At 46.6% G+C, this 21,086-nt stretch overlaps 1 long non-coding RNA gene across 1 annotated transcript in view; it reads left to right on the top strand.

The window, feature by feature from the left end:
• The first annotated feature begins 687 nt into the window (after window positions 1-687).
• Window positions 688-21,086, top strand: part of LOC146816464 (uncharacterized) — a 38,579-nt gene continuing 18,180 nt past the window's right edge. Inside the window, exon 1 of the long non-coding RNA XR_014962448.1 lies at window positions 688-903. This is a non-coding gene — a long non-coding RNA (uncharacterized LOC146816464). The remainder of the gene's footprint in view (window positions 904-21,086) is intronic.

Below are 21,086 nucleotides of genomic sequence, written 5' to 3'. Positions count from 1 at the left end.
CAAAAACAATCCTGGGATGCTTTTCCCTGTTTCCACGTGTGCTGCAGAATGCAACACACATGGAAAGAGGAAAAAACAAGGAGAAATAAAGTAATTTCTCCTCGTTGCTCCTCTTCTGGTTGAGTGCAAGGTTTTAATGCATCCCCAGGTTTACATGGTTTTGTAAATTGAGGGAAGCATCAACATCCATGGGTGTTGCGTGGGAATACCCACCCCAATGCCCATGGAACACCTCTCTATTGTGCAGAGTAAGGCAATGCATCGATCTGCGCTGCCTTGCCTTACTCCATATCAGTGAGGCCATTCAATGCAACATAAAGCGATGCTCCGGCGGCGCAAAGGGCTCATAAATATGCCTAATGATGTGGTCCGTCACCCTGAGCAAACAAAAGAATAATTGAAAACACGCTTTTCTGATACAAAATGTGAAGCACAATGTGCTTTCAGAAGCCACATTCCCAGAAAACTTCCTCTTCTCCGATGTCTGTCCAAAATGTTGCTGGGCTTAAAATGAACTATTGCGAGCAGAGCTCCAGGGGTTTGTTAGGATGCAAATTTAATAAAGAAAGTCTAACACTGGGTCCTACTTTGGGTGCCACTAGACTGAAAAAATTTGAAAAACAGCAAACCTGTGGTAGTGTCCCAAGTTTTCTTTTGCTTTTCAGGAAATATCAGAATTTGCCTTCCCCTTGCCTGTCATATTAATGACATTCCCAGGTGCGAGACACAGATGACTGAGCAGTACCTTTTGTGTGAGAGACTGCAGGTGCCTGTGGAGTCTTTGTCTTCTGGATACATAGGATGATGGCTGAGGCTGCTGGGTAACACAACCAAGATGTGGAGGACTGGCTTACAGGCCGGTATGATTTGTCGACGCCAAAGCAAATATTGCCCTAATGCACAGTAAGTGATATGATGTCCAATGGTTGCTATGTGACTCCCAAGTGAGAGCCCAAGAGCGAGTGATATGCTGAGTTGATATTGGTTGTGTGCTAGGAAGATGGAGACTGGCCACAAAATCTCGCATTGTGTATTTTTGTACAGACTTGTCTTTAACCTTTGAGTAATCCTCAAAAGAGATTTATTATCACATTGCTTGGGAGTTTTAACTTTTCATCAGTGTTATGCACTGCTATTAATTTGTTTTATATGTATTACTCTGTGGTTAGTTGGGATTAGTTTTCTAGGATCAGAATTGGAGCCCTACACAACTTGCAACCAATACCTTGCTCATTATCGTTCCATCTAACTTACCTCACTTTCCAAACAACTGATTAAGATGAGCTAGAACTACTTCAAAAACTTTACTCACTTAATATTTCTAAATCTATGAAACATTTCAAACACAACAACTGGGAACATCCGGCTTAACCCTACTGATAAAGGGCCTACCTCAGGCTTACCCTGCTCATCAACCAACTACCTTGTCAACTCAGACCTGCAGGAAATGGCATCCAATATGGCCCACAGCTCAACTCATCCCTTATCTTGGGACACCTCCTTTGCAAGATTGACCTCTTAGCCAATTTTGTATGGTTGCATTGGTGCTAATGTGGTGCCATACAATTGGGCTGTGCACACAGTCTTTCATTATGGTAAGTAAATTAACGCAAAGCTTTGCATCACAGACACACTGGCATAACATAAGTAAAAAATCCCCCACATGTTTAATCTTCAGTAGATTCTTCTGTCGCTCGCCCTCTCGGCTCCCTCACTTAGCCACAACAGTAATGCCCAGAATATTATTCCAAGAAACAACCAGGACCCTTGGCCCGGTAGAGCAAGTTTCCTCCTCTCCAAAATGAATATACATGATTTCTTAAAAGTTAAGATCATCATCCTCATTCCTCAGCTACAACCATTGCGGTTCCTGTCTTGAATGGAGACGTTTCATCTGATGGACCTGTCTCGAGTTTGACTGTTTCAATTGTTAATGGTCATAGGCTGCTAGTAAATTTTTATCCCCCAAAGAAAGTGAATCACAGCCCCCTCACCCAGATCCAAGAAGATCTTTAGCCACAGCCTTTGTTTAAAAGGTGAATTCCACCTGAACTCTCTATTACAAAGCTGTAGATCTGCAGTGAAACAGACTGGAAATTGCTGGCATTATCATTAACTTTGACGTGCATGTACACACCAAGACATGGATCCTCTGCTCCTGAACAATTAGTCTATTATGCGAGTTCATTGTGAGGACAGACATGGAGGAGGGGTTGCTATTACACCCAAACATTCTGTTTAGTGCAGGAAGATGGCAACTAATTCATACTCCTCCTTCCAGTGCTTCGTCAAGGAAGCTAGAGTGGAGCATTCCTCTCTGTCAAGACTTGGGCCCAGATTTACATAGAAGTTACGCAACGCGGGGTAGCAAGTAAAGTTGCTGCACGCACTGAGTTGCTTGAACGGGAGAGAGCAGAACAGCGCCATTCCTACTAAGATGGGATGCTGTTCTGCTCTTTCTGTGGACTGGTGCACTTGTGGCTGCCAAGCACCAAGGGAGACACCTTTACACTATAGTGGAAGGGTGTCTGCATTGTGGGAACCATAGGTTTTGTGCTGGAAGGGGTGCCTTGCTTTACAAAAAGTATTCTTTAAGGTGTTTTTCACTTTGTGTGTGCGCTGAATAACACAAGACACATGCAAAGTCGGGAAAAACTAAAAGAAATGAACATTTCTCCTTGTTATGCCTGTCTTGAGGAGGCCTAGGATTTTGATGCGAATCCCTCTCTACACTTCGTTGTAGATGGGAATGTGCGTCAAAACCCGTGGGTCGTTGCATGGAAGCGCACCTGCAGCACCCATAGAATGCCCACTTGAAGCACAGGGACCGCTTTGCACAGATTTGCATTACTTTGGTTTACCATCTGACGTAAAAGATTGGATTGCGTTAGAAAAGTAAAGCAAACCTTAAGCAAAGCGTTTGTAAATCTGAGCCTTACTGTTATCTATCATCCTCCGAGGTACAATTAAATCTTTCTTGAAGAGTGGATGTAGCACGATCAAGCAGCCGCTTATATGTGGTAATAAACTTTTTCTAGGTGATTTCAACCTCCACTGTGGTGACTCGAAAAACATTGCTGTCAATGTGTTCTTATGATGTTTATTTCAGGAATTGATTATACGCACACTGTCTTAAGTCAACACTCATCAAGGGGCACGCCCAGGATCTCATAATCGCTACCGGTGGTTTGATCTCATCTGGGGATACATCTCCTGTGGACAGGTCTGATCATCATTTGATCCATTCTCAATAGTCTCCAGTCATATTAAAACATTTATTGAAGTGAAAAAAAAAATCCTTGATTTCAGGACATTAAAAGTTCTGTTCTGAAACATCTTGCTGCACAAGCTCTAATCAGCCTCTCTCCTATAAATCTTAACAGTAATGTTATTGCCTCCTCCACCAACCTCAGTGACCTGGTTACTTACTGGTAATCTTTAAAACTCCGAGGCCAGCCCTTCTTTGTCACAGTCCTTAACTAAATGAGTGACCACTCTCACCACTGAATGCTAAAACCTACCTGAGCTTAAGGAAAAACACACTATTGCGACCACTTACTGCCTCCTGCTGAAGAACACAAAAGAAGTCTGGCAATGATGCACTTCCTGTACTTACCCAAGCAGGTGAACATTAAACTATCTTGGTAGTTGATCTTCATCCCCAAGGAGGGTGGGAAACAGGACTATGACGAGAAAGACCTGGATTCAGAGTAATGAAGATTACCAGTACGTGACCGGTTTATTACCTCCTCATCCATCCGTCTGCCTTGTCCCAGTCCTTAACGGAATGAGTACATAACCAAGCAATAATCCAACGGCAGAATAGAGGAGAGCAATGTAGTGTAGAGAGAAAGTCATTTAATTCCCAGTTCCTTTAAATAAGTCTCTAGGAATACCAGAATGACTGCTGACAAGTCTAAAGTGCTTGTGCTTTCTCCTTAAAATATGGCAAAACTGGCTTCCATCCAATGGGCCCATTTAATTTACTATGAAGTCCCTAGTAAAGTGGTACTACATGTGCCCAAGGCCTGTAATTTAATTGCTGCTTGCCGGCCTGCAGCACGGCTTATGCCTTCTTAAGTAGCCCTTTAAACTTGTCTCAGGCCTGCCATTGGAGCTTGTGTGTGCAGTGTTACACTGCTATGTCAATGTGCCAAATAAACCATTGGCCAGGCCAAACCTTTCTTCCTTTTTAATACATAAGTTACCACTAGGGTAGGCCCTAAGCAGTCCATCCGGCAGAGTGTGGTGTATTTAAAAATTAGGACAGGTATGTTGAGTTTTACATGTACTAGTAGTGAAAAAGTCTTACATTTGTTTTTTCCTACTGCAAGGCCTACCTCTCCCATAGAATAACGTTGGAGTTACATTATTACATTTGATAAACTGTAGCTTCCACCTGGGAACTGGCTTACATGACTAGGTGTAGCTATAAGTTGGTCTTTATATTTTGCTCCCAGACAGTGAGACAAAGGGAAGATAGGTATTGGCAGGATGGGCCATTCGGAATTAACAAGGGGGAGAGGCTGTCACCTGCCACACTTGCACATCACAAAGACAAGCTGTGGCCAGGACAAGGAGGAAGGGGATGCCTGGGGTACCTCTAGAAGCTTCCTCCACTTTAAAGTGGGCAACAGGGGCCTAATTACGATATGGGTGCATTTTCCTGGTTAGTGCTAACCAGGAAAATGCGCTGCATTATAGTGAATGCGCTGCCCCGAACTCGAGCTGTCCTGGGGCAGCAGATTCAGGTGAAAAACAGAGCGACTGCCTTGAAGCTGCTCCGTGTTACTCAGTGTTGACTACACACACCTACAAGGGGATGTCTAAGAGATCAAACAGACCCCCCTTTCCCCACTCCAGTGGGCTATCAGGCGGTGCACCTCCTGACAGCTTCTTTGCCTCTGCACCTGCAATACGGCGCGGGGCATAGGCAAAGGGATTCCCTCATTTGCATGCATTATGTGCACCAGTGCTATCGGTATTACAGAAGGGGACACACAGGCGCCTGCGGCCCCTTCTGTAATACCAATGTGCCCGGGAGCGCGCAAAGCAGGTGCAAATGCCCTTGGTGCCCCCGAGGCACTCAAGGAATATGGCCCCATGTCAGTGGCGGTTTCTTGCTTTGGGCAAAGGGGCTGCGCCCACCAAATTTCCTTCGTAATCAACATTTAGGGGCATATTCTCAAGGATCTATCGCCGAGTTATCAACAATTTATCTCAGCCAAAGTCGCGATAAATTCATCGCCCCATTCACAAGCAGGTGCTAACATCCAATACCACCAGTTTACATGCGATAGCAGGCGCAAAAAACATTGCCAGGGATGACCCCGGCAACTATCGCTAATGAGATGCAGAGTAGGTGTTTCAGAGCAAAAAGCCGCGACAACACCACACCTCAACATTCTCCACGACCAGAAAGATCTGCGATAAGAACACAAAACATGCGATAAGGCGTGTTCGCAGCAGGAAATTAACACCTGCTCTGACCTGGTGCAAAGTCGGACAACAACCTGCACCAGAAAAGGGAGCCCAGCCCAGAGCCACACCTGAAGAACAACAGATGCCATGGAGCCAATGATCATGCAGCTCGGACCCCAAGAGGGCCACAACACCCACCGCCACCCACCCCCGGACCACCCACTACCCACCACCCCCCAGGGCCCTACACCGGGCACCCCTGGACCAAGAGATTGCACATCAACATCACGAAATCATGAACAAAATCATTCGCCTGATGCTGCAGAATCTCAACAACTAACAGTCATGTGAGTACAAATAAAGCAGAATCAATCATTCACCATTGAAAGTCCTAACAAAATATCACAATCAAATTTCTCTCCAAACAACTATTTGGAAGAGTCATGGCGGGTCATCCCAGGACAATCTGCAAGTGACAGCCTGTAAGACAATATCCAAGATAAGAAGGTATGTCAGGCACTCATCAAAGGACAGAGAGAGAGAAAGAGAGAGAGAGACTGAACAAGGAGCACAAGGACAATCGGGCCCTTGGCTCATACATGCCAACTGTTGCTTGTGTTTCGCAATTGATGCACCCTAAATCTAAGGCCTGGCAACAATTTCAGCGCGAAGGCCACATCACATTTCAGAAATGCAAGCAGTAGTCAGACTAAAATTAGGCATGAAAGCTCCTTTGTCTCAATACACAAAGCAGAAGGACTCCGAACCTCCGACCTTGGTCTTCAATGCGCCCAGCATCCCCTGAGTGAGATACCATACCAAAACCACGAACTGTGCTAATGAAAGACCAACGTGTCCACACACTTGTCCCTGCTCGAGCTACACCTGCATTGCATGCCCCCAACACATTGGGAAAAAACAACCCATACGTCCAAACGTTAAACATACATACAACTCATTGCTCCGAACTGTGGCATATCGTACACAGATCCACCGGTCTGAGGAGTGCTGGCGGTACAAGACCAACAAACGCAATTGCAGGCAATCCCGGGAACATGCACAACCCCTGTCACGTGGACCTGTACCGTGCACGAATGCTGCATCTGTTGGGAGCTCTGCCAATGGCAGTTTTGCGAATCAGTTACCGTCTGAGTTTCCGGCTTGCGTACATCACATGCGTCCAGCCCTGGTTCCACTGTCGATCATGCACATTCGAGTGGCCCATGGAGGTCTGCATATCCAACACAACAGTAGCTGTACTGGATTATGACTTGTGAGTGCGGCCCCTGTTGGCCCACGAACAGGAGTGCAACCGGGATACCCATGCATGGGATGCCCTGATCTGTGGCGTATGAGCTGGCAGTAGTGGATGGGATATTGCACAAGTCATTGTGTGCAGTGACCACAACGAGACGCTCCCTTATTGGGCTGTGTTGTGGATTGGCGAAACGTCGTGAACGGAGCACATCTGTCTGGACCAGTTAATGGATTGGCTCTCCCTCGTGTTCCTTGAACTCGAGAACGACGTACTTCTGTGCCTATGAAGCTGCGCTCGCATTCATGGACAAGTAACTACCTTCCTACAGGCACAACTGATTGACACCCAGAGCACAGGTCCCAACACCGTGTTGCATTGTGGAGGAATGGTCCCATAAGCCAGAACAACAGTGGACATGTCTGCATTCGCAGGGAATCAGAATGCATGTGCGTGCACCTACGCCTGTTGTCACACACCTGTGCAAGGTGATGCAGCCCCATGGGTGGTGCTGCACAGCGTCGTTTGGCAAAGTTCCCAAATCTGACATACTGCTGGAAGGAGACTACACACATGGCAATGTAGCACGACATGTGACCTTGTTGGTCCCTTTCACCTGCTCACTGTCAGCATAGCACACAGTCAGCGCAGTCCAGTGGTGCAGCTCCATGCAGATCACATGGGCTGAGAGTCGTGTCCCCTGCCACGGGCTATGAGCAGACGCCAAACATCACATGACTCGACCAGCAAATCAAGGTGGGCTGAGACGTTGCCATCCATAAGGATATGTGTTCATTCCTGCCTCCCCATTTCCTGCACCTCGACATGTTCCCATTCTGCCTGTAAGTGTCTTAAGCATTTATCTGCCTGTTGGGGCCCATTCCTTGCCGGTACTGACACGCACATGCTAATAAAGTCTACGCAACTTTACCAGTGTAGAACTGTGATGAGTGTTGATTAGTATGATAAATCCTGTGCCTCAATGAGCATTGTCTGTACGAAGGGAGGGACCGACTGCTGCATGTACATTGGTGGGGAATCCCTATTGGCAGCTCCCCCTCTGTGAGCCAGACATTGTGTTTGGGATAGTTGCTAGTAGACCTGTGCTCTTACGTGTCTTCAGCAATGTGAGTATGGTGTCCCACTTCTTGCCATGTGGATCAATATGATCCATTAAAACAGACTGTGTCCACACTGATGTGTGTGAGTACATCATGCGAAGAGATGTTCTGTAGCCACATGCGATGGGGGACAATACTTCAGGCGTGCTACCGATTCTGACATGTCTACACACAGCCCTTTATCATACATGGACGTGGGGCTAAGTTGGGTCAGGGTCAAACATGCGCATTGATGACATTTACCAGGGTGTACCTTTTTGTGCAATCAATGTGCCTACATCCATCCATACCTGTATACGTGAGTGAACATAGACATGACACATCTGTGTGATTTGGAATGTTTTATTCACATTCTGGGGAGTGTCAGAGCTGGAGGGGTACATGGCCAGTTCATGCCCACATAACGTGGTTGCCCAGTGGTGGGATAACCAGAGTCCTTGGGGGAATGCAAGGTTAATCTGAAGAGAAAGAGTTCAGTCCGCAGCCGGATTGCTGTGTCATTGGTACAAGAGCAGATATGGCAGGCCATGTTGGGGTCCAGGTGTATGTCGCAGAGTGTTCCGGGGGACAGTGGGAGGTGTTGTTCCAGGGCATGATGCATAGGGCTGAACCAGGCAGGGACAGGCCATGTGGCGGGTACGGATGCTACTGCCTCCTTCATCACACAGTCATTACCCTCCACATCTTGCTCCTCTGAGGCGTCGTCTGTGTCCGGTGTGTCAGGTGTGTGTGTGGTGTTATGGCTGCATCACTGTGGGGTACTGACACATCAGGGTGCGAAGGTGATAGGGCTGCATCACTGCGTGCCAATGACACATCAGGGGGCAAAGATGTGTGTGTCGAAGTTCCAGCAGCAGTTATCTGGGACAGGCTGGGTGGCAGCAATGGCAAGACGAGGACCTGCAAGGCATGGAAGATCCCTGCTACATCTCGCTGGTGTTCAGCCGTGGCAGCCCTACTTCCAGCCTGCATCGGCTCCATGGTCTCCATTGTCCTCTGCATCAGTGCCAAATCCTTTGCCTGATGCGGCAGAATCTCAACAACTAACAGTCATGTGAGTACAGAAAAAGCAGAATCAATCATTCACCATTGAAAGTCCAAACAAAATATCACAATCACAATCTCTATGCTGTCATCGCTGGAGCCTGTCTGACTAAACAGTTCTTGTATGCGAGTAATGGCCCCAGCGAGGTCAGCCAAGGATTGTTGTTGAGCATGGTGCGGACAGTGGGTGTCCGTTAGGGACTGTAAGTGGTCCCTGATGGGACTCAGACACCCACGTATGGCATCGAGTTTGGCTGCCATGAGGTCGAACCCCATCTGCAGCTGATCAGCCATCTTCTCCTGGCACCCTAACACACAATGTTGGAATTCCATGTGTTGCTCGTGGGGGTCCTGTGAGCCAGCTGTGGTGGTGTGCTTCCTGCTGTGTGGTCTGTGCAGGGTGTGGGGTCAGCTGGGCTGCCATGCTCCTGGGGGTGGTGTGTGGAGGCTGTCCACAAGCCATTGGAGGGTATCTGGGCAAATGTGCAGGGTGTCCTCTTCATCATCACTGTTGAGATGTGTGGTCTGCTCTGCAGGAGGTGTTTATTGTCCCTCTGCAATGTAACGGTGAGATGGAGGTTAACGATGTGTTCCATGTATGTTCACGCATTGTAGATGTTTACATTCAGACTGCATGACAATGTACATTTTGGCGTTTTGGTGAAGCTGGCTGTTTGATGGGAGACAGTGGACATTACGACTACATGACGGATGTGAGGTTGTGCTCGTACATTATCATCTCAGTGTCATGCCATACCAGAAGTGATTGGCCAGTTTCTGCGCACGGGCGGCACCAGTTGTGTTCTCTGTCCTGTGGTGTAAGGTTTGTACGACATTGTCGTCAATGTTGATGTACTGTGATTGCTATGTGTGTGTGCTACATTTGTTGGCGAGTCGCCCCTGCAGCTCTGATTTGGCAGCCCCTTATCCCCTTGAGTCGATGTGCCTTTTACGTGTGTGCTTTTCGGGTGCTGGGATGTTTGCAACTTGGGTCATTTGTGCTATTGGACATGTTTTGTCCTCTTGTGCATTGTTTGTCTGCAGATGTGTTTTTGACGTCCTGGGTTGTAGGTGCACGTGGATGTGTCCAAGTGTGACCTGCTCCTTTATGGATGTGGTCCACACTCAGCCAACTCAAAGTCGTCTCGTGCACCATGTCATGTATTGTGACTGCAGCCATGCTATCTGTCATGCAGTGTCACTTGCATAGTCCGTGTGGCTCACAGTGCCGCTGCTTTTCTGGATTCAGCACATGTGCATGGGTAGGTTGTGGCATTGGTGATATGGAGGGGGGCCCATTTGTGCACATTGTGGACGGGGGCCTACTTGGTGTTTCTATGTGTGCTACAGTGTGCCGTATCAGGGACATGTTCCACACTCATTGTGGGTGTGCAGTGTGCTGCACATGATTGTTTGTGCATATGCGCCATTGTGCCCATCTCCCTTCGTCCCCACAGTCCCTGGTTCTTACTCACCCTGTTGCTGTTGGGTCAGGTCATATCGAGTTGTGTCCAGACCCCCATAGTCCTTGCACCGTCTTCACACTGATGACTGTGGCCACCATTTCCTCCAGCTAATCCAGCTCCTCCAGCGGCGCAAGACTCCCACATCCAGTCGCCAATGCTGCCTTCCTGTTGGTAGCGAGTTTCTCCTTGGTTTGGCTGTGTACTTAGTGCTAGCGCCTCTTGACCTCCTCCATTGACCTCCTCGATTCTCCGGCTGCATTCACGTTGTTGACGATGGACTGCATTATTCCGTTTGTGTTGCCAATGACTCAGTGGAGGTGACGAACAGTTGTTGGTAGTGTTCTATCCCCTCTGTGACGATGATCCGGTGTTCCTGCGGACTGAACCCCGTCTTCCTCTTCTCCTTGCCCTTCCCCGAACATGGGGTTCTTGGCTGGTCCACTGTGGGGCTTTTGGGGTTCAGGTTGTCCTCTGCACTCGGCCCGGGTGCATCCATGGTGCTACGCAGTTTGATTTGGTTTTGGTGGGGGGTTTTTTCTCCAAATTTTATAGTGCATTTTCCCGCATGTCGCGTGGTGATTGCAGGCCTTTGGCTGGTTTTTGCTGATTTTTGTATCGCGATTGGCATCATCACCGCTTTTTTCGCGTTCGTGTTTTGCATTTTTGCGGGGTCGCGTTGATTTTAACGCATTCATTTGACGCGTTGTCGTGGGTCTATCACATGGTGCCGTGTTGAGAATACCACGTTAATACGGAGTTATTTTCCCACGATAGATGAAAAGTTGCGTTAAGCTACTTTTGCGGTAGTTATCACACGTTCTTGAGAATAACCCTCTTAGTTTTTATCATTACTGTTGTAATGATTAAAATTGTAATTAAAAAAAATAGTTCTGTCAGGCCTGCTGTCACTATGTGACAATCGTGTCAGTGTGGGACCGAAAGCCAGGCACTTTTACACGGGCATATGCACTAGTGCGCATGTGCCAACCTCTCCAGTTATGTTGGATTAAACCAGGGCTTACCATGTTCCAGCCCTGGTTTGCCGTTCTTCAGGTTCTCCTGGGAACACCCATTATGTCACACTGCAAGCGTCACTTTTCCAGGTAGCCCTGGGCGTTGTGAGTTTCAGCCCTGTACTGCCCAGGGCTACGTACCAATCGCTGAAGGCTCGGTGGAAGAGGCAGCCAGTGTGGGAGGGAGGAGGGTGGATCAGACCTACGCCGTGTGATCCTGCAGTAAACCGATACACTGTGCAGGTGTGAATGCACAGTCTATCTGTTTACTTTCACCTTCCCCCATCGTCAGAGAACATCAAGTTCGAGTAGCCTGGTCGATGCTCAGCCTCCTTTCAAGGGTAAGTCGCCTCTCCTGTGCGGCCACCTTTTTTCCAGGTGTCTAGTCTCTTCTATGGCCTCTGCTACCTCCAGCAGAGGTCATTGCATAATAAAGAGAAGTAAAATGGGCTAGTAAAAATAACTGAATCTGCCTGGTCAGCGCGAAAAAAAGATGCATTTTACAAAAAATAGCAAAGGAAACGGGAACCCCATAATTCCAAAAACAGACCCAAGCACTTGGCGTGTGTATTTCGTAATGAACAGCTCAGTAAGTGGCTGAGATTTATAACTCGTTGTGTTCGGTTCATGGTCACTGAACTTACATTAAAACGTTCAGCTCAGCTCGCTTGAGGGCTTGTAATTGTGGCTGGTGACTGTGCGTCATGGAAGCAGCCGCCGGCACCTCTACCACACACCACCTGCTTACCTGACACCCTGGACCAGGGAGGAGATGCACCTGGTTCTGCCATCACAGGCGGGCTGCAGACTTCCACCAGCAGGCCATTATTAGACGTGTGCTCTCAAAAAGCCCCTTTGAGACTGGCCTTGCATCTGCAGTTGGACTGTTCTGGAGGCCAAAGTCCTGTCTTCCTTTGTACGCACTGATGTTCACTATTGTAGTGCTTCGTATCAGGTGGGTCTACACAAGGCACTTCAATCCGGAGTCAGAACAGTACTGCTTTTACTGGCAGTGACACCACAGCTCTCTACTACAGTGTGAAACCGAATTCCGGTGTGGAATTCCACCCTGTGTAGTATTCCCTGGCCACTCCACCCCTCTAAACACAGATGTCCTTATATACATTTACCATCTGCTGAGATTAGGTGGCAAATCACTGCAGCTCGGTTTTAAAAGTATATTTCCACCACAGCCCTCCTTACTGAGAACATTACAAACACAAAAGTATGGTTTCTCTAGTTCCAATACAGAATACACTGCTGGAATCTGCATGATGACTTGGAGCATGTGACAGAATTCCCCTTTCACCAGTGACATGCCAGTTTATTATGCAAAATGTGGTATAAAATGTATCATTTTAGCCAAAAATGTAAAAAATAATTTTGCAGGGGGAATGCCTTTGATTTGGTTTTTTTTACTGGAATTGGGCTCCAATGCTTCACTAATTTGGTCTGTGAAAATCCAGGCAGGGTTTTAAGCCCCACCAATTAAAATTTTTACCGGCCGCCACTGCCCCCGGAATAAATATTGGTCCTCAGACACTGACACTTCAGTATACTTCTGGACCTGTGGATTTTGCCTGGAAGAGTTGCTGTGTAGAAGAAAGGACTACCACTCTGCTGGACTGCTGCCCTGAAGGACTGAAGCCCTACTGTGCTGACCTGCTGCTCTGCAGCCCTCTTGCCTAGGTGGGAAGGACTGGACCTGCATCTCTAAATGCAGGGCCCCAGAGTGACTCCAAGGGCTAGGTCGCCGCCCTTCTGATCAGAAACCTTAGGGATAGAACAAGCTTCCAGCCACCTTGAACCTAGCACCTGGACTCTGCCATCTGTGAGTCCTACTTTCCCAAGTGATGCCACGTTGGAAGTGGGACTGAAGGTGCTCTGCCAGCCCATCTTTAGATTCAGCAGAACCAACAGATCTCCTCCGTGGCGCGTTGCATCCCCCACAAAACTGACAGCCTTGGTGCCAGTTTTCTGTGCACTGGAAGAAAAACCTACCACACCTAGGTCTTGAATAAGTGAATTGTAAAGTTAGAACTGGAACCTGGTGGAACTCGGCAGTTTATGAAATTCCATGCTCTATCAGTGCGTTGATTACAGTCTGAATGTCTTCAGAACCCTTAAACCAGGAGATGCGATCAGCCAGCCATCCAGATAGGGAAAGCAGATCTCACCAGAGAATGAATTCTGCCTGCTGCTGGCACTAAGAGTGTGGTAACAATCCTTCTTGCAGACGCAAGGTCAAATGTGAGGAATTGAAACTGGAAATTTTACTGGACATAGAAGGGCAAGAATAATCATCATCAAAAATGTTTATTTCGGAACAAGCCCATAAAACAGGCAATTAAACATTAGCAATAAAACACATTCAAATCAGCATTCATGATTAAAATGCAAATAACCATAGCAGCAATAGAATCGTAGGAATCCACTAAGCACAGTATTAATATTGTAAAAACAGCCAGAGTGAAACATGCAGATGTAACTTATGAGCAAACCGTTACATAGAGGCAAATGTCATCCAGTTCATGCGCATAAAAAACAGCAGAGCATCCAGTAGGCCAAAGATTTAAAAGGAGGAAGAGCATCCTGTCATATCCCCAGCAGGGTTCCTGAGAAGGGCAGTTTTAAAGGTGGACACACATCAAAAGGGCAGGGCTTCAAGTCCTATCTGTTTTATATAATGGGTATCTGCCCAGGCCTAATGCCCTAGTCGCCCAATGTCTATCATCTCCATGAAGCCTGCTAAATAATTATAGTCCGAGGCACCGCAATTCCTTATGTGTCTGACTGCTAAAGGATAACTACTCAGGCTTAGGGCCCTAGGGACACTGATGTCCGTTCTTAGAATCAGAGCGGCAACACCAAAATGTCTTGTATCCAAGGTGGTACACTCCGGCCTAATCCAGGACCTTCTAGATTTGGCATAAAGTGGACAGAAAAACAATACATGTTCAAAATCCTCAATGCTATTAGTGCAGATCATGCAGTTCTGCGTTTTAGAGCCACCTACGTCCCATTTATGTGTAAATGTATTCACATGCTCACCATCTCCTCCAGTGCAGACATATAGGTAGCCAATTCAGGGGAGGACCACAATTGCACCCAGAAAAGTAGTGGTCTTATTTTTACTATGCCCCCAATTCATTTAAGTCCCATGTCAAAACACAGGGAAAGTGTGGGTGTACTGCTGGGTAGAGAAAATAAGGTTTTTCTAAAACAGTTTTCATTGGTGGTCAGCCCCTTAAGATTCTCCATCTCCCACAGTTAAGCCCTATATAGGACTACTGACTGCGCCTTGGCCCTGTAAAATTCTACAACTGCGGACAATGAGTTTGGTGTAGTGGATTTGTAACGTTTGGTAATAGTGGTTGATCCATGGGTCAATGAAAGCTCATATTTCAATAATTGGGCTTTCCAATTTCTAGATTGGTCACACCTAACCCCCTAGATAGTCAAATTGATGAACCTGCTGGAGCTTTGCTCCGCACATATAAAAACCCCTATTATGAGATTTGGGCGGGTTTATAGACAGAATGTTCCAGGCATCTGGATCTTCAGTACTCTGAGAAACTATTCAGCAGCCCCATGGGCGTTCGGGAGAGCAAGACAGAATCATCGCACATAATAATGCGAGTGTTGGCAAACCCCCTATCCTGGGGAAGTCATGGATGCATATTGACGAGTGGTCCACCAGATCGTTAATATAAAGCGTAAATATTGTCAGGGCGAGAACACACCCCTGACACTGACACACTCCACGTGCGTTGAGTATTCATTAAGTGAGCTGCTTATTGGTCTCCCATCACACCTATGCCTAGGTCCCCTCTTGTAGTCTCGTAAGGATCAATGCCCAATCTGAATAAGGCAAGCCGCAAACTACATCTCAGAACCAGGTCAAACGCGCCCTTAGATCAACAAAAGCAATGTAAAGATGTTCTTTAGAAAGAGTCAGATATTTCCATCTTATCAGATTCAAGTGAAGGGCCTGGTCAGTGGTGCTCACCTATGAGCGAAATCCTGCTTGGAAGAAAGACAGAATCATCCTCTCATTCAGCCAGTCTTGTAGCCTAGAAAGTATTTGATGGCAGAAAACCTTTTGCAGGGTATCAATCAGACTGATTGGTCTATAGTTACTTGGGGAGGTGTCTCCCTTCTTATAGATAGAGATTATTTCTGTGGATAACCATGATGGGGGTATGCTATCGCCCTCCAGGATTTTATTAGAGAGGACATTAATGTAGGGGCCCCGAATTGTGGGTTCCGAGCGGTAAAGATCTACAGGGTCTTTATCAGGGCTGGTGCTTTGCCGATATGGAGATCGTTGATAGCCAGAAAAGTCTCCTCCAGTGAAAATTCTATGTGGGTCTTCTTTCTGGGCGTCCCTATAGAAGGCAGTTTGGTAGGTTGCCGCGCATAAACTTGTAAAGTGCTCGACCCAGAATAAGGGTTGGACCACAACTTCAATGGGGCTAGAAGATTTTGTACCACCATGAGAAAATATTTTCCAGAATGTTCTGTGGTCCTTGATGTTTATAGCTTCTAGCGGGGCCATCCAGCCTGAGTCAATCCATGCCTGTTTGGACGAGGAGTTGGTGGACTTATAGAATGCTCAATTTTGCTTATGTGATGGTCACATGATTTAGTAGCTCTGATTTATAATTGTCTACAGCACTCACTATTATACTATGCAGGGGCTTGTGGTTTCCTACAGTTATGTACCTTCATGGTTTTGGTGCATAGTGTAAGTAAAGGTTTATAAAAGGCTAAGTGTAACCCGCTCATAGGTATGTCTTGAGGGGAGTGGCTATCAAATGGGCCCAAATAATTGTTAAATGTTGTAGAAATTTGTGTCAGTAACTGGGTATTGTAGCTGATCTTCGACCATTTGACTGCCTTCCTATTGTTGAAAATCGACAATATAGATTCTGGGCAGGGTACTGGGCTTAGTTTTGCCTTTAACAATTGGTTATTTAGTGTTAAAACCAGAGCTTTCTTCTTTTGTGGTGATTACAAAATCTAGTATTAAATGCCAAAGATCAATATCCAATAAAATGTAATCAATTCGGCTCTGGCGGAGCCCTCTTTTGAAAGTAAAGGCTGGTGGACTATCAATATCAAATTTGCCATTATAGGCCCTTACTTCATTAGATAAGGTGGGAGATAAAATTTGGAAACCCATTGGGGACCAAGATCTTAATGGTGGAATTTGCAACTTCTCAATTCGTCTGGTTTCATCTTCCCCCTCGGTAATTGTAGATAGACCTTCTAACAGCTCGAATGTTGTAGTGAAAACACCTGCTACCACTAAGGGGTGCTTTATGTGTTGTTTCTGATAGATGATGGTACAGAAGCTTTAGGGTTGCAGATTCGTTATTCCTGCTTATGAAGCGATGGAATATATATATCTGCCTTAAATATCATTGCTGTAAATGTCCAGCTTAATGATCGAAACTTCTGGTAGATTTCTGATCCAAAGTATTAAGCCACCTAATGGGCACCGCTTCTATGCTATAGCTTGTATATCCATGCCAGAACACCTTTTCCAAAGCCCAAGTGTTGTGTAGTAAGACTCTATCGAAATCATTGATAAAGGCCCCCCATGCAGGATGCAGTAATTTCCCTCTTACATCAGCTATGTTCCAAGATAAAAATTTTAGATGACCAATGTCTTTATCAGTGTCTCTCGTGGCAGCTCAAGAGCCGTTTGCCATATCTAATATTGCTGCCTCTCTGGGGATTGTGGCAGTTAGGTGATAGGTAGGTGCAGTATCCTGTTCATTAGGGAGTAGTTAGGTCAATTTAGGCTCAATGCATGGGCTCAGAGAAGAAATTGCAATGTTGGTATCCAGACAACCATTGTTCACTGCAACTGTGGAAATGGGATGTGAAAGGATATTGCTATGGTCTTCAGGTGTAGCTTTGTATGAGGGCCCCTCCCCTGGTCAATCAATTTCACTCAGATTGGATTTTTCTGAATGTACAGGTCTATTAGTTCCTCAAGACCACATACTCTCGATTATATACTGGAGGTTTGATTAGAGGTTTATAAATGGTTCAGAAGGGGCTTATATTTAGTAACTAAAGACTGGAACCCAGCAAGACTTCTAAATTGAATAGAGGAGCCATGAGGTGGGTATGAGCGTGCCTCCAGGGCAGGTAACCCAGTAGCCATCGCAGGATCCTTAAAAGTCAATCTTGCTGCCTCCCAGCATCCTGAGCAGTTTGTTTCCCATAGTGCAAAGATTATATCTGAATGAATTATTGAAAGGCACTTCCTTCTGTGTCTAATCCAGTGGGATACTTTGTTAATCAGGGAATCGGTAGACTCCCTATCGCCAGGTTTAAGTTTGAGAACATTTGACATGTAGATTGAACTATGGCAGATTCAATGGTTGTATCTGGAGATGGGAAAGTTGCTGGCTGTAGAGAAGATTTCCTTCACTTTAGAAACGGCCGTACTAAGGGGCTGGTGGTTTTGGTCGTATTCGTCATATTCTTTGAAGGTTCGCTAGCAGGGGGCTTTAGACAGTATACTCCTTGGTTGCATACGTAACCTCTTGGCATTTCAGAGCTCCTGGAGGATGTAATATGGCCGGTTCCTGCCTTCATATTCCAAGAACTAGTCTGAATACTGTGAGTTGAGTCATTAGAAAGATTAGGCGTGGCTGGGTCCTCACATTAGCATTCCCCCTTTGGATCTGGTAGGAGCATGGCTACAAGGGGGTTGTGGCCCTAGTCCGATCTGGCCCTATTTGAATAGAGTGATTCCCTCCTAGATAGCAGCATTGGCGTATTGCACTGGGATTGATATTTTTCCTTTTGAGTCTTTGCATAAGGGTTACATTCATATCTATCATCTCTTGTAACCTTTGGTTTGTCAATAGTAGGGTAGTCTTCAAATCAGATGTTCGAGGCATATGAGCTGTAGATCATATGCTTTTGCATAGATCGCCAACTGGTGTTGGGTATGGATGTTTGCACTTTGTTTTTCTTTGAAGAAGTCTTTCCAGTCACGAGGTAGGTGACTCCTCCTTTCGGTGATGGGGCGCATGGGCATCGACTCCATTGGCAGATTGTTTTTTTACGCCATCGGGTTCAGATGTTTATCGCTGCGCTCCGGTTCTGTATCATTTTCGAACCTCTTCGACACGCAATCCTCTACCCTCGACGGTATTGTCTATCCATTGTGATTTCCCATTCGACGCGCATCGTGTACATTGTGAAAACCTTCGATCAGGAACTTAGAGGCGGGCCGTCGGGCCTACCCGTGCCGACCACGCCAGCAGTCGATGGAACGGACTCCATTCAAGCTATGTCCTGGATGTCGTGCTAAGTTCCCACGCACAGACTTGCATGAGGTCTGCAACCTCTGCTTATCCCCGAAGCACAACAAGAATGACTGTGAAGCATGTCGATCATTCCGATCGCAAAAGACCATTTGTGATCGTCGGGCTCGACGCCACGAGATGCAGCGGCTCCGTACCGGAAATCTTTGGTGAAGATTTAGAATCCCACCATCCAGCTGCAGAAGCCGAAGAAGAAGAACTAGTCTCCGTGTCTGAAGCTGACTCCGACATGGAGGAAGACCTGAACGTCACTCGGTGTCAACGTATCGTGAGTACAACTCCCCATGTGCTCACGCAATCAAAATCGAAGGCTCCGGTATCACCTCCTCCCTCGGGCTCGGGTCAACACTGAGAAAATGTTTCAGATGCCCTGCCCTCCAGCCTGGCTATGAAACAACGACAAGCCTTCTGGCTCGGGCTCGAGCCGGACCCATTCCGGTACCAAACCAACACCTTCAGCACCGAAGCATGAAACAAAACATGTGCCACTCCCTACAACGTTTGCGCCGAAGGCCTCGGATCGGAAATCCTCCAAAGCAAAAGTTCCGAACCGAAATCGTCCGAACCGAAATCGTCCAAACCAAAATCCTCCACACCTAAAACCTCGGAGCCGATACCCTCCGCGCCGAAAAGTTCAGAGCCGAATCATGCCACTCTGAAACCTTCTGACCCTAAGCAGGCTAAAACTAAACACACGGATTCAAAACATTTGGCGCACAAAGACTCTCAGCCCAAATCTTCCACGCCGAAATCCACTCCTAAAGAGAAAGATACTCTTTCCAAGGAGCCTCCATCTGAAGAGACAGTTTTGGATCCAAAATAAAATAGACTTACTATTGACCCTGAAACTGGACACCTTCGGCCACTCTTCCTAAAAAACGGAAACTGGATCTCTGTGAGGATTCTTCTATACCTCTGAAGAAAAAGGACATGGGTACTAACCCTTCTCCCCCTTTCATACCTCCTTCTCCTCCTGTTAATCCCAATCTATTTATTACACCATCAAATTCACCACCACCTCCACTTTCACCTGACCAACAGGATGAAGATTATGGGGATGGGGATGATGATCAAAATATACCAGACAACCAAGACATACCACAGGACACTGATCCCTAGGAGGATTATAATAACGATCCAGATCAAAATAATGACCCTGACCTGTATCCCTCCAGACCCTCCGCACCTGATGACAACATTGGCTTTGCACAGCTTATCAACAGAGCTGTTCAATACCATGGAGTGGAGCTTCATACAGACCCTCTAGAAGAGGATTTCCTTGTGGAGACATTTACGCAGACGCAAAGATCTATTAATACTTTGCCAATGCTCAAGGGCCTGTTAAAACACACAGACGAGGTATTCAAAGACCCGGTTAGAGTCAGAATACTCACACCTAGAGTGGATAAAAAATACAAGCCCGCTCCTAAGACCCTGTATATATAAAAGGCCAGTTGCCCTTAGACTCTCTTGTTGTATCTAACGCCCGCAAGAGAGCTAACTCTCAAACTACAGGCGATGCCCCTCCTCCTGATAAGGAGTCTAAACTCATCGATGCCTCAGGCAAACAAGTCGCTTCGCAGGCTGCTAACCATTGGCGTTTTGCCAAAGCTCAGGCTCTGTTAGCATGCTATGATAGGGCTCATTATGATGAGTTGGAAAAACTCATGCAACACTTGCCTGATGAGTATAAGACTAAAGCTAATGACCTGATTCAGGAAAGTAAGCTTATCACCAACACTTCCATAAAATGTGCACTAGATGCAGCAGACACAGCATCTCGTGCCATCAACACTAGCATACTGCTGCGCAGGCACACTTGGCTTCGAATCTCTGGATTCAAGCAGGAGGTCCAATCCTCCATACTTAATCAGCCCTTTGATAAGGGGCATCTTTTCGGACCATCAGTCGATACTTCACTAGAAAAAATGAAGAAAGACACCGAAACTGCTAAGTCCATGGGGGCCTTACAATTCCCTTCTAATAGAGGTTCCTTTCGCTGCTCCTTTTACAGGGGTGGCTCAAAAACAGTGTCACCAGAGAATCCCTCCACCTTTTATAAAAATAACAACCAATCTATCTCCTCCAGAGGAAGCTACAGAGGGAATAATAATAAAGGAAGAGGCAGAGGTAACTCCACCCGCTCTTCCCCTGCTAATAAACAGTGACTTCCCTCCACTACCCCCGATCATCCCACACCTGTCGGGGGACGTCTCTCACAGTTTCTACCTGTCTGGAATTCAATCACCTCAGACAAGTGGGTATTACAAATTATCCTGTATGGTTGTTGCCTGGAACTCACCTGCACTGCCCCAACTATCCTTTCAAGAGAACGTGCAATGTCACCAGAACATCTCACCCTCTTAAAACAAGAGGTTCTCTCTCTGTTACAAAAACATGCGATAAAACCAGTC

This window comes from Triturus cristatus, chromosome 6, assembly GCF_964204655.1.
Source record: "Triturus cristatus chromosome 6, aTriCri1.1, whole genome shotgun sequence".
In the NCBI taxonomy this organism is placed as follows: Eukaryota; Metazoa; Chordata; class Amphibia; order Caudata; family Salamandridae; genus Triturus; species Triturus cristatus.
This window is presented reverse-complemented; position numbering and strand designations above follow the sequence as displayed.